This window comes from Rhamphochromis longiceps, linkage group LG13 (genome assembly GCF_057381845.1).
Source record: "Rhamphochromis longiceps isolate RC_006_pf linkage group LG13, R_longiceps_female_GT1.1, whole genome shotgun sequence".
NCBI lineage: Eukaryota > Metazoa > Chordata > Actinopteri > Cichliformes > Cichlidae > Rhamphochromis > Rhamphochromis longiceps.
This window is the reverse complement of record NC_140569.1, coordinates 21,359,964-21,374,532: the sequence shown is the minus strand read 5'-3', so window position 1 is coordinate 21,374,532 and position 14,569 is coordinate 21,359,964. Positions and strand designations below refer to the sequence as shown.

Below are 14,569 nucleotides of genomic sequence, written 5' to 3'. Positions count from 1 at the left end.
CTAGAAACCAACTGCAGCTTCAGGAGGTTTTTTAAAAACAAAATACCAAAATTTACATGTGCAGAGTTTTTGTATTATTATTTATATTTACATGCACCAGAAGCAGCGCCTCTCTCATCAAGTCCAGGAATGTGACTGCGTAGATGATGTCTTGAATATCTACTGGAGAACAGCTTGTTGCTCAGAATATTTGTTCCTATCACTGTTCCAAAGTCATACAGTGGGCAGAAAGAAAGAAAGGATGGTTTTGGTGATGGGACAAGGAAAGGTCACCTTCAGAGCTTATCAGTGCCTTTAGTTCTTCTAACCCAATTCATTTTAAATTAAAGATAAGGGAAAGTTTTGTTCAATTAACTTCAAATCCAGGGATAATGACTGTTGGAGTCAGAGCAACTCTCCTGAATTTGGTTTGGATGGAAGATCTGCTCTTTTTCTCTGATAGTGACTTTGACTACTAATTAGGTATACAGTATATATGCAAGGCATGCCTATCAACAGCTGATATGGTCCTTTAACTTGAATACCTTTCAAGTTTTTTGTTTCCTTATCTTTTATCTGTCAAAGCTGCATTCCTTTGTCAGCACCATCGCTAACATAGACTTAGTATGAATGCACCTCACACTTATGGACAGCAAAGATATCCTTTGTTCTGGCGCCAACAAGCTGCACTCTCAAGGAGCCCCTTTAATGCAGTGAGAGTCAAAGTTCAGTGAAGACACATTATATGCTGACTAGAATAGCTAGTTAGTTAATTTAAAGTCTTACTTTAAATTATTAGAATTAATGGATTAAAGCAGCGTTCCCCAACCTTTTTTTGCGCCACGGACCGGTTTATGCCCGACAATACTTTCACGGACCGGCCTTTAATGTGTCGCGGATAAATACAACAAAATAAAACTAGTACCGGTACCGAAAAAAAAAAAGATTTATTCATAACACACGTGAAAAGACCCAGGAAAAATAATTTCCCCCAGGGATCAATAAAGTATTCTGATTCTGATTCTGAAAACCGAGTTAACGATCAAAATGATAACAAAATAACGCTGAAAACCGATAAAAACCCTGAAAACCATACATTTCACACCTGAGCCTCAACTCTCGCGGCCCGGTACCAAACGACTCACAGACCAGTACCGGTCCGAGGCCCGGGGGTTGGGGACCGCTGGATTAAAGAGTACAAAATAGGAAGACGTTTTGGGTGCAACAGTAGCAACAGAAATATTAGTTTGAATAGGGAAAAAAAAGCTGAATCTGTTTGCTCGTCTGCCTTCACTTGACTGACATCTCATTCTTAATCCACAGGGTTTAATATAATGTCAGCTGTGGAGATACAGAAATTATTTTACTGCTAGAATATAACCTGCATTATTAACATTGCATTAATAATATATCCTACAGCCTTGATATTCCATTAAAGATGTTTATTAAAGCTATTGCCACCATGTTAACCTTTTTATTACAGGTGCAGCTATGATTATTTTATACACATTGCATGTTTGTGCTCATTCAGTGTTGATGCTCAGTCTATTAAAGAAGGTTTTAAGCTTTGTGAAGCGCTATGTCTTCTCAATCTATTGTGTAGGTGACTTGGAGCAGAGAAGGATAGACAGCATACACGCTTACAACACACATATAATCCAGAAGCCTGCCAGGCCAAAGGCCCGAAATTCTAACTGCATTTCAGTTTACTTAGTAACAGATGACAGAAGACCAGTTAAGAAAAGGACCAGCCCTTAGAGACCATCTAGGCTTGAAATTTATTGCCATGTATGGAAGGTGTTATAGAAAGAGAAACTTCTGTGTCTGTTTTTGTACCTTTTACTGTAATCGATGTATTTGATCTGTAATCGACGCAAGAAGGGGCGTTAACCCTGATGTTATAAAATCATTTTCAAGTGTATTCTTAGCAGGAGACGTGTGCTGACGTGATGTGGCATACTTCTTCTCCTGCGTGTGTTTTAATAAACTCATTGTTTGATTGCACTCTCCTGGGCCTCTGTTGGTTTGTTTCATTGCTCAACATTTTCGAACTTGTGACACAGCCCATCTTTTGCAGCTACAACAGCTTCGACTATTCTGGAAAGGCTGTGCACAAGGTTTAGGAGTGTGTTTATGTTTGTTTACCATTTTTCCAGAAGTGCAATTGTGAGGTCAGACACCGATGCTGAACAAGAAGACCTCACTTGCAGTCTCCACTCTAATTTTAATCCCAAAGGTATTCTTCTGGGTTGAGGTCAGGAGTCTGTGCAGGCGACCAAACTCGCTCACCGTTGTCTTTATGGACCTTGCTTTGTGCACTGATGTGCAGTCAGGTTGGAATGGGAAGGGACCATCCCCAAACTGGTCGAACAAAGTTGGGAGCATGAAAAGTCTTGGTATGCTGAAGCATTAAGAGTTCCCGTCACTGGAATTAACACTAGCCTAACACTTTGGAACGCCAGGTCTTAAATCAAAGAAAATCCCTGTCGTTTTTCTTTTGCCCTCCTTGGCAATCTATTTCTCCTTAATATTTCTTCACACGCATACACTCCACCCCTGTATGTTGGCTTGTTTCACACTTTACAAATGATGAGACAAAAACTTTGGCCAGCTCTACTGCATGATGCTCTCTTTTTTTGTTCTGAACATTGGGCAATTTGAAGTAGGTGAACATTTCTGATTTGAAGATATTGGCAAAGTTCATTTTTCAAAATTGACTCATATTGATTTAAAAAATGACTAATCTTTATAGGTATTAGCATTTTGCAATGAATTGGTTAGGCAGCTTTACAGCATTGTGGATGTGTGTTTCAGCTGTACCCATGCAGTATTGTGCAAGCACCATGAGCAACAGACCGTTAAAATCTAACTTACTTGTATATAATAATCTCATCTCTAAACTAAAGCACCTAAGTATTCACAGTGCCATCCACATTATTTTGCTTTCATAAAATATGAGGACTGTATTAGTTTTGATCGCTCAAAAACAAAATGCTGACTTTCTGTCTCTAGATCTTTGTTATTGCTTATAATTTTTTTTAATTAAAAAAAGTTTTTTTCATGATTGAGCTTATGATTAAGTGTCACTGCATGGTATTGGAACAGCTCACCTTTTTGCTACTGTTGTGGCATTTTAAATTACATAAAGCTGTCTAAATCTTTGCTGGACGTGGTTTTAAAACCAACTGTAAAAGGTAGCGTTTGTTCTTCACATGTCTGGACTTTGTTGTCAACATTTTGGATTAAGACAGAGCTTAAGCAGGTTGATGTCACATCAAAGGGAAGCCTGGGAGAGCACATTTACTCGGTCTGCTCCAGGAGTGGAAGCAAAGGTTTTGTGCACTGGACGATGTGAAAATGGTGTGGGGGGGCTGACGGTAGAGGGGTAATATTTCACGGTCCTGTTTTGTTTGGTGGCAGTTATCAGCAGCTGCCAGTCTGATAATTGCTGCTTGAGGCCCTCTGCTGCTCCTTCAAGTCTGTACTGACAACCCAATTCAAGCCTTCAGCTGTGGGAGCTGCTGCCTGCTGCTATGTAGCTGTTGGGTTAACACTGGCTTTTGTTTGATATCGTGGCTTACTCGTGAGTGCTTATTCAAAAAAAGTCTTTCAAAGTCTCGTTTCTGGAGGACTGAAAGTTAATGTAGTCATGTGAAAAAAGCGTACACTAAATTGTAATAAGTGCACATTACCTATTTGCTCATGCGGCTTACAACGCTGTCATTATTCTGCAGCTTGAGTCTGGCGTGAGTTGTAGACAGTCTTATCGTACATATTTCATGTGGAGTTTAAAAATGCATCGTGCAGTAAAGCTGGCCAAAGTTCTTGTCTCATCATTTGTAAAGTGTGAAACAAGCCAACATACAGGGGTGGAGTGTATGTGTGTGAAGAAATATTAAAGAGAAATAGATTGCCAAGGAGGGCAAAAGAAAAACGACAGGGATTTTCTTTGATTTAAGACCTGGCGTTCCTCTTTGAAGAGTTGTGGCTGTGTTGTGTACAATCAACACGCTCTGTCACTTAGCCACCAGATAACTGATGTTCCACCCCCCTCATAACCAGAAGCTATCAGTCTGGGACTTCTGCTTGTCGTCTCTCAAGTAAATTACAGCTCAGCCACTCTAGATAGCTTGATGTTCTTCCGGTGCCCTCCATCTCTCTTTCTCCTGTGTCCTTTATTTCTGCCTTTGCTTTATTTATTATTAATTTATTTGCTTATTTGGGGTAATCACAACATGGTTTAAGCTCATTTAAGCAATAGGTTTGCTTCATGAAACTCGGGCATTGTCATTCAATTGTTAACTAGTAATCTGATTATTTGAGCCTTTTGTTTCAGTCAAGTTATTTCAGGTGCAGCTTAACTGCCAACACCTGTGGTTATATATCCATAAATCTTTTGGGGGGTATTCCTTGTCTCTTTGTGTTAAAAACCAGTGTTTACGTGATGAATTTGCGAACTGCTATTTTAGCCAGTGACGACTTAAAGCAGCGGTTCCCAACCCCCGGGCCTCGGACCGGTACCGGTCCCTGAGTCGTTTGGTACCGGGCCGCGAGAGTTGAGGCTCAGGTGTGAAATGTATGGTTTTCAGGGTTTTTATCGGTTTTCAGCGTTATTTAGTTATCGTTTTTATCGTTAACTCGGTTTTCCTGGGTCTTTTCATGTGTGTTATGAATAAATCTTCTTTTTTTTTTTTGGTACTGGTACTAGTTTTATTTTGTTGTATTTATCCGCGACACCTTAAAGGCCGGTCCGTGAAAATATTGTCGGGCATAAACCGGTCCGTGGCGCAAAAAAGGTTGGGGACCGCTGGCTTAAAGGATTGGTTATGGCATACACTGGGTTTATAGCCCCAGCAGTGTCTACCTCCGATGAGCACCAATGAAAATAATCTTTATAATGGCTTTATTGTCTCAAATGAAAGCTCATTTCTAGATGCAAACATAGCCTTGGTTGAGTTTTGTAGATTGCCCCTCATAAAGAGTTTAGTGTTGTTTGCCAACCTACTGCTCTGCCTTTCAAACAGGAGGTGCTAGTGAGAGGTGATAAAATGGCACCATCCTGCTTTCGTTCGACACAGCTTGGTCAGAAATAGAAAACTCAACTGGAATTAATTACACCAAATGTCAGCCGTGTGACATTTGGTGTAAGGAAAGAGACAACTCATCGAGCAGAGTAATATGAGAAAGTCCTAATTTACCCCATTAGAGAAGATCCATATCTTGGTACAGTTTTGCTGAAATGTATGCAGGTAAATGTGGTAAAACCCATGCAAGACACAAAAGTGCTTTGAAGCGACTGTTGTTGTGATTTAGCTCTGTATAAATAGAATAGAGCTGAACAGTTCTTATAAATCTCGCAGTTTATACCCTCAACAAAAAAGAAGTGATAATTTGTCCCACTGGAAAAGATCCACGAAAATAAGAGTGGGGAACACAAAGTGTTTTTGCTGTAAATTGAATATTTAGTTGACATAAGCCTAAATATTGTTATGAATTTGAAATGGTTTTGTAAATTTGTAAAGTGATGTTTTCTGTTGAAGTCACTAATTATTCTATATTACGATTCTTTGCAACCCGAGATTAGTGGTCTCATTATGAATCAAACTCAGATCAAAAGACTTTCTAGAAAAGCCAGGCTTCAATATGCCTCGGATTAATTAACAGGTGAGCTGTGTTCCACATCTGTTTTCACCAGCTTCAGAAATGTGTCATTTTTTGTGTATGTCTGAATATTTCACAGTCCTAATCAGAGTGAACCTTTCTTTGTGTAAGTTTTGACTTCCTGCCACAAAATGAGCTTTTATGTTAGAACCGAATATTAAAAGGTCATGTGCAGCTCTAACACAGCTTCTTTTATAAAACTGTAAGTAATTTAGTACCTGTGTGAACTCTTCATACTGACATCACAGTAGAGTTGCCAAGTGCAAAATGTACAAGGTGTCAAACAAATGTCAGTCTGTGTGAAAATGTAATGAGATGACGAAGAGAGGCGGTTTAATTCAACAGTGACAAAAAAGTCTAAATGTCAGTCAATTAGAATCAGAATCAGAATCAGAAAGGGGTTTATTGCCAAATGTTGAGCAGGTTTACAACATTAGGAAATTGCTGCGGTGCTTCAGTGCAAACATAGTGTCATAAATAGCACTTAAACAGACATGAAAAAATAAAAGTAGGGATAAGAATTAAATTAGTTAATTAGGGTGATAAATCCCCACACGGCGGCATTATATTAACACTAAAGCTGCTTGCTGTCTGGCCAGCATATTTTTATTGTGAAGATGCAGCTTTCTACCATGCACCCTGGTGTTCAAAGTGCCAATTTACACCACAGCCCTAGACAGCCCCAAAGAAAAATATTGTATGTGGAATGCCATAGTAATACATTACAACCAATGGGTAACATTTCCAGTTTTACATTGGAATGGGGATTTTAAAAAGAAATGTTAGAGATTGTCAAATCAGAAAATCTGTACAGCAATATAGATATATTTCACCGCTTGCACCGTTTTGCTTTCTGTTTCGCTTGTTCTTGATTTAATGTTGCTTGAAAGAACATGAAACGATTCACTCAAACTACTGCGGCTGCACAATTCACTTCACCTCTGCACCTCAGAGTCTACAGGAGTTGTTGGATCTAGAAGCTGTTAAAGTGACATGGCACTTGTCCTTGCTATAAAATGATCCATCTTCAGGTATGTCTGTCTGCATCACAGGCATCCTCTTGCCGATTCCCTCTTCCACTCCCCAGATGGGCAAAAGCGCCTCATTTGCTCAGGCTTCAAAGGCGCTGCCTAACTTTTCTCCCATATGACTTCGCTTCCCATGGGGGGTCTGTCTATCCCTTTGAATCCCAACCAAACAGGCTTTGATGGCATCTTTGTGCATTACATGAGTCAACTACATTCCACTGAGAAAAATAAGCATTCTCTGTTGTACCAGCTGTGAAGTAAAATGGGAAAGAAGTCAAACTTGGCACCATTCAAGTTCTCAAAAAAGAAATGGTGTCTTTGCACAGCTTTGCTGAATTATGTGGAGCTAAATCTATTAAAAGCCATGTCACACATCAGTTCTTACAAATCGTCCAGCATAAACCCTTAACCCAAAAGAGTAAAAAAAAAAGTATGTGTCTTTGCTATGATGCGGTACAAATCGCTCTTTCTTGACAGCAGTTTCATTCATAAAGTCTTGAAGGTCATTTTTACACATCTTGTTACTTAACTCTTTTAGGAATCCGAACATTGAAGGATCTTTAATCCTCTACAGGTGATAATCACTGAATTTGATCAATTTCACAATATATGGAGGTACAATGTGTTTTTTGTAAGTTCAGGAAAGGAGTGGGCCGTGTATGGATGATTTGGTTGTATATGGAAGCTCTGGGAATGCACGGCAAGTTAAGCCTAGGAGAAAAAAGCAAAGGAGTCAAAGAAATCATGTGAATCGCATTATGGCCTTCACCACCATGATATTGGGTTATATAACGTAGGTTTTCGATTATTTATTGCATGCAATTTGCTTGATAGGAAATTCGTGGGATTAGTTTGAAGTTAGATATTCCTTTTTTTTCTCAAGTATAAGTAAAAATGTTTGTGAAATCTTCAAGTGCATCTTGTCAGGAATGTAATGGTGAAAAGAAATCCAGTTGAGACTAGTGCAGCAAAACAATAGTTGTTCAGTTTTTGTCAGCAGACTCGAGGTCCTCTAGTTTAAACAATTCTTCTTCTCCATCGTCTTATCTGTAACAGTTCTTTCCTTTCTGAAGAATCAGTCTCCTGGTTTTGTTTTCACCCTCCCGCCACTATGTTTGACAGTTGGTATGAGGTGTTTATGCGGACATGCTGTGTTTGCTTTCCACCAAACAAAGTTCCTGTGTATTATGCCCCAATATCTCAATTTTTCTCTTATCTGTCCAGGGACAGTGTTCAAGAAGTGTTGTGGTTTGTTCAGAATAAACTTACCAAACCTAAGTGCTTTTCAGAGATAATAGGCTTTTCCCTTTTTTCCTTCCAAACAAGATATTCTTGTTTAGTTTTTTTTTTCTAACTGTACTGTCATTAACTTTAACATTATTTACAATCTTAATTCCTATTCAAGCATTAGTGGTGCATTTAATTTTTCATACTCATACAGTTTGTTTGGAGAGGGTGTTAATCCCTAACCAAATAATGACAGTGTAATATGTCATGTGTTACTTGTAGTATTTATAAGGTTGTATTTATGACCTAATAAGGGCATGAAGCCCTAGACTTGAAAAAGCATGTTGTGACAGAGTGTGGTCTGTTTCAGTTGTAGGAGAGTGGTGATGCAGTGCATCTAGTAGGATGTGTGCCAGTTGTGCATATCCTGCCCAGAATGTCAGCTGGTGAGCAGCCAGCCATTCCAAGAGCACTGTTGTGTTACCACTGATGGTGGTCCCATTTCAACACATTGACATGGACTTCATTGGGCCATTTAACCAGAGTTCATGGGGATATTGCTTTGTATTACTTCTGATGATCTATGCAACTTGATATCTCGAGGCAATGGCGCTGTGCAACAAGTACTGCGCAAGTGCCGTTTTAGGTCATCTCCTGAGTCGGCATTCCAAAAGAGATACTGTATGACCAGGGAACCTCATCCATATTTTGCACACTAAAAGAATCGTATGAATTGCTGGGCATTAAATCTGTTTGAGCCACCGTCTAGACTGATAGGTGGGTGGAGCTGCTGAGCTGAAGACTTGAAAGTCCATGGTTCATGAGGATGAAGCATTTGGGATTGCTGGCTGGACCCTCTATGTTTGCAGTGCAAGAGGTGCCCTAGACTTCAACAGGAGTTTCACTCTCTGAGTTGCGGTTCAGCAGAAAGCTGTAGGGGGGCTGTTGGAACTAATGAAAGACAATTGGCAGGAAGGTCCAAGCCCAGGTAAGAATAAAATCCAGTGCATTCTGGACCTGAGAACAAAGCTGGTCCAGAATTTGCTACAGGCCCAGGAATGTTAGCAGGACCTGTAGGGGCTACACTCAAGCAAATTTCACCGCTCCTTTCATCCAGCTCAATTACTCGCCAAGTGGCAAAGACCCTTGGTGGTCACCAGTGTTGGTCAAGTTACTTGAAAAAAGTAATCAGTAACTAATTACTGATTACTTCCCCAAAAAGTAATCCCGTTACTTTACTGATTACTTATTTTCAAAAGTAATTAATTACTTAGTTACTTTTTAAAAACACGATTTACAACCTGAACAGGTGATAAAGCGATATCTTTCAGTCCAATTCTACTTTTTCTACATAATCCATCATACAAAATGTAATCAAATGGAAAAGTCTCTTTTTTAAACTTGTTTTATCAGTTTTAATCTTTTAACTTTATGCATCAAGCAAAAATTGAATTATATGCAACATTCTCTGAGTTGAATAAATGAGTTTAACATTTAAACCTATTTTCTGCACATTCCAGCACATAAAATAAAATATTTTTTGTGTTTACACTCACTCTTTCAAATAGATGCAAGTAAAACACAGCAGAACATGAATAAAGTCAAAGACTCAGCGGTCCTGTTGCTCTATTTTCACCTGTAAAGCAGGACTGGGGTAGGCGGAGGTTTACCCTGGTGCAGGTGTGCAGCGGTCAGTGGAAGGATAGTGTCTGTGTGAGTTTCCCATTACGTCGTTGCGCACTCGGTGCTTGCTTGGAAGTTTAGGGGTTTTTTTCGCTGTAAAAATAAGTTTTCTTCCCACGCACGATGGACGCTAATGTTTTTGTCACTTTTTATGGAATCAAACTCAAAGTAAGGTCAGTACTTCCACGCTGCACGCTCATACTCTCTCCCACAATCGATATGTGATCCATTGTTGATCTGCACACAGCTGTTGTCACTAACGGCGCACTCGCTTACGTCACTGTCGTGAGACATTCTCGCAAAAAAATCACGGTTTTAGTAACGCAGTAACACAGCGTTCCTACGGGAAAGTAACGGTAATCTAATTACCGTTTTTGCAATAGTAATCCCTTACTTTACTCATTACTTGAAAAACAAGTAACGCGTTACTGCCCATCTCTGGTGGTCACACAGCAAGTGTTGACTATGAAATGGTGCAGTGGGACAGAGTTGGAGCAACAAAGATATCACCTCATCTTCTTAAAAGCCTAGAGGGAGGCTGAATCTGCTTCTCTGGTCAGCCTGGTTAAGGATTGAGATGGGTTACGGCCTGACGTGCCCATTCACCCATTTCATCCTCACGCCACTGTGATGGCTACCTCACTCCAGCCCAGAGAGCAGATGTTGGTGCAGTGCAACAGTGTTTTGCAGATATATTCTTGCCCCTGCCCAAGTCATAGAGCAGCATTTTGAGACTCATCCCTGGCTGATGGAATTGGGTGCTATGCCTTTCTATGCAATAGAAAAGTCACACAACGCTTTGTGTAGCCCTATAGTTTTGTGTAGCTCCACACTCATGACTTTTCACTCACTTTTATCGTGCAGGCTGATGCTTCAAGCAGAGGTGCAGGGGGCTGTTTTGTCTCAGCGGTAAAGGGGGGGTCAATCCCCTTAACTGGTGTATATCATCAAGAAACTGTTGGAGCATTAAACCAGGTACAGCACTGTAAAAAAAAAGAGTGCCTGGCAATCCAGTGGGAAGTTGACTTTCTTCATAATTATCTCCTGGGACGCCCATTCACCCATTGTTCAGATCATGCCCCAGTGCAGTGACTCCACCACATGAAAGATACCAACGCCTGATTCACCCGGTGCTTCAACGTGGTCCACAGGTTGGCTGGTCTTGGGGGGAGTAGAGTAGGCTAGATGGCTCCCCACCTGTAACATACAACCTATGTTACAGGTGCATTTTCTTTGTCACCTAACTGTAATGGAATAATGTTGCATTAGCAGAGTATCACAGTCAGTGCTTATGTTGTTCAAGAAATCTGGTATATGCACTTGTTTCATTTAGTTTGAGCATGTCAACTGCTGGTTTGCTCTTTGCTCAGTTTCACTGTGTACATTTCCTCTGCTTCGTGAAGCAGACACATACAAGCAGACCACACATAATGGTGAAACACAACAGAGGAGAGTATCAAAACAATAGCAAATACTGTCAAGACAAAGATGTGTCATCTTACTCTAGCTTCTCCTGGCCATTTAATGCATTTTACATAGTAGGATCAGGCTAATGGTTGTGACTAGACTTTTTTTCCTTTTCTTGTTTTCACCTTGTAAATGAAACACAAAGGAAAGGTGTTTTGTCATGCTTTGACATGCAGGTGATCCACTGTGACATTCAAGGCTTCTGAATGTTGTATGTAACACCTTTAACACTCACCACACATCCTCTTTCTCTCTTTATACACTTTCCTGCAGTCACTTACTGTTTCTACTGACTGCTTGATGGTGTCCGGTTCTCTCATATCCACTTACACGCAAGCACACTCCAATACAAACATGTGCTTTGGCTTTCATCTCATGTTGTGTGGGTCCTTATTTTTTCATCAGTATTATTATTATTATTATTATCAGTTTATAGCTACTTTTTGGGCAACTCAAAGTAGACTTGTGTTTAAGCACTTGTGTCCCTTCAGCAAATCAATCTAAAGTAACTAAGTAAAATGTTATTTATATAACACACTTGTGCTTCACAACCAAAAAGCAAAAAACATTTTTTAAAAAGGTAATCGGAACAAGGTAAAAAAGATGAGTTTTTATCTGCTTTTTAAAAGAGACCACCAAGTCCACAGTTCTAAGGTTCAGTGGGTGAGTGTTTCTGAGTCTGGGGGCCACTGTTACAAAAGCTCTGTCTCCTTTGGTTCACAGCCAGCAAGCCCTGATCACATAACCTCAGGGCCCTGCTCAGTGCCGTAGCTCCGCAAACGCACATAACGCACACTGCGTAGGGCACCAAATGGCCGGTAGGGCACCAAAAAAATCAGGGTCGTAAAAAAAAAAAGTAAACCATATTAATACTATAAATATCATATGCATTAATATGGTTAAACAATACAAAAGCAACATAAAACAATTTTCCCGAGAAAAGGGGTGAATCTGCTTTGTGCCCTGTCTCCAGTCTCCTCCTGGTGCCCCCCCACTCCCAGTGGTCTGTTCTATAATTGGTAAACACCTGTTTGAACATGGCCTCGAAACGGCAACAGGAGTCGGGAGCGGAGAAAAGAAAGAAGAAGAGGAAGCGTGATGAAACTCAGGCGTCGCTTGCCGGTAAGGCAATGTTTAAATAATAATAATAAAAAAAGTTCATTATTGTAGCCCTTGCTTGCACGCTCATGTCCGTCAACTCTGTGATAGCTCCTGTTAGCAGTGTTCATACTGTGTTAACAAATGTTGCAAATGATTGATGTTGGGTAGTTTGTTTACGTTGTGGATATGAATATAGAACGGACTACTAAAAGCAACTCATCATGGTCACTCAATTGACGGTTTTCAGATAACGTTAGCAATCGTGACTCATGATTGCTAACGTTATCGTGATTCGTGAGACTAGCATTTCCCTCCTCAGGTTGCTAGCTGGCTAACGTCATGCATGCTACTGATTAACCTTAACTTTGGGATAGGTCAGTGATGCAGTCAAGTATTATTATCAGATTAGACAAGATTACTTTGTATGTTGCTGCATTTCAGGATATCTATAAAGACGCATATCTTATTTATGCCATTGACGTCTGAACACATAAATAGTTCTCGTCTTTCTTTAGGTTCATAGATCAAGGGCGACATCTGTTGGTGAAACTGTAATATGAAACCTATATCTTCCAGTAATATAGATTTCCTACTTGCGCATTTATATCAAATTATGTACAGCATGTTTATATTGCCATTTGCCATTATGAAAATCTAAACATGTAAAATATAGTTAGTAATTTTTAAATGTACCAGTGACTTACTTAATTTATTAGTCTTATAATGCAATCTTTCGTAGGCCTACTGTAGATTCAAAATTGTATTTCTGTAAAATCCCTGAATATTTTCTCTTGTATGCAGGGTCAATGCTTAAATATGTTCAAGGAGGATCTCAAGGACAGGATGAACCATCCAGTAGTAGTGCCATCCCTGGACATCAACCACCAGCCATTGTAGACCCTGCAACAATCCCTAGCCAAGAAGAACAAGAACCATCAACCACCAGTTCAGGTACAGTTCCATACACAAGTACCACTGAGAGTCCTGTCACTGAGAGACTATCAGAAAGTGACACTGTGGAGACATGTGTGCCCCCTTCAACCGATCCTGCTCTTTGGCCAGCTCACATTGTAGATGCTGATCGTGTTGAAATTGTGCGGAGAGGTCCTTTTAATGTCAGCTCTGATTTTAATTTTCCAAAGGGGCCTGATGGAAGAGCATTTCACACTAGCCTTAAGTTCAAAATTCTTCCCAATGGAGAAAAGGTTCACCGGAGCTGGTTAGTGTACTCACCGCAGAACAATGCTGTGTTCTGCTTTGCATGTAAGCTTTTCAGTGTGAAGGATATAAAGCTGAGTACAGAGGGCTTCAGTGACTGGTCGAACATCAACATCCGTTTGAGGGGTCATGAGTGTAGCCAAGACCACATACAGTGCATGCTTAAGTGGAGAGAACTGGACACACGGCTAAAGAAAAGCATGGCAATAGATCAACAGGAGTTGACCTTACTAGAGGCAGAAAGGAAAAAGTGGCGAGAGATTCTCAAACGATTACTCTCAATAACTCTCTCACTGGCTTCCAGAAATTTGTCTTTTAGGGGCTCTTCTGACTGTCTTTATGAGCCGGACAATGGCAACTTCTTGAAGGAAGTAGAGCTTATGGCAACATATGACCTTGTAATGGCAAATCACTTGGCCAACATAAAAGATGAAGGTTCCCACACACATTACCTCAGCCCTGAGACACAGAACGAACTAATTCAGATTATCTCTTCAGAAACATTCCGCGCCATTGTGAAGCAAATCCAGTTGGCAAAATACTTCTCCATCATTCTTGACTGTACTCCAGATGTGAGTCACACTGAACAAATGTCAGTCATAGTACGCATTGTTTGTTTCCAAGCACAACCAGATATTAAAGAATACTTTCTTGGCTATATAAATGTGGAGCAAACAACTGGCCTTAACCTGTCCAATGTTGTCCTTGACAAGTTGAAGGAGCGTGGCATTCCATTTGAAAACTGTCGAGGACAGGCCTATGACAATGGGGCCAACATGAAGGGGAAGAAGCAAGGTGTTCAGGCCAGACTGCTACAATTAAACCCGAGAGCATTGTTTGTGCCTTGTGGAGCTCACACGATGAATCTGGTCATAGCTGATGCTGCCAAGTCCTCTCCAGATGCAACTGGCTACTTTGGGTATTTGCAGAAGTTGTTCAATTTCTTTTCCAGTGCCACCCAGCGATGGGCCATTTTAACAAAACATGTGAAATTGACACTTAAATCTTGGAGTGACGTTAGATGGGAAAGCAGGCTTCAAAGTGTAACTGCTGTCCGGAGTCAGACAAAAGAAGTGAGGGATGCTCTCCTGGAGGCCAGAGAAGCTGTAAGTGATGCAGTCGCAAAGGTGGAGGCTCAAGTGCTTGCTGAGGAAGTAGCCTCATTTCGATTTTTGATTTGCTCCATCGTGTGGTGTGAACTTCTT

The 14,569-nt window shown here is 40.4% G+C and overlaps 1 long non-coding RNA gene across 1 annotated transcript in view; it reads left to right on the top strand.

The window, feature by feature from the left end:
* The first annotated feature begins 12,002 nt into the window (after nt 1–12,002).
* The window catches only part of LOC146655797 (uncharacterized), a 3,173-nt gene continuing 606 nt past the window's right edge, over nt 12,003–14,569 (top strand). The window contains exons 1-2 of the long non-coding RNA XR_014914388.1: nt 12,003–12,167; nt 12,948–13,097. This is a non-coding gene — a long non-coding RNA (uncharacterized LOC146655797). The remainder of the gene's footprint in view (nt 12,168–12,947; nt 13,098–14,569) is intronic.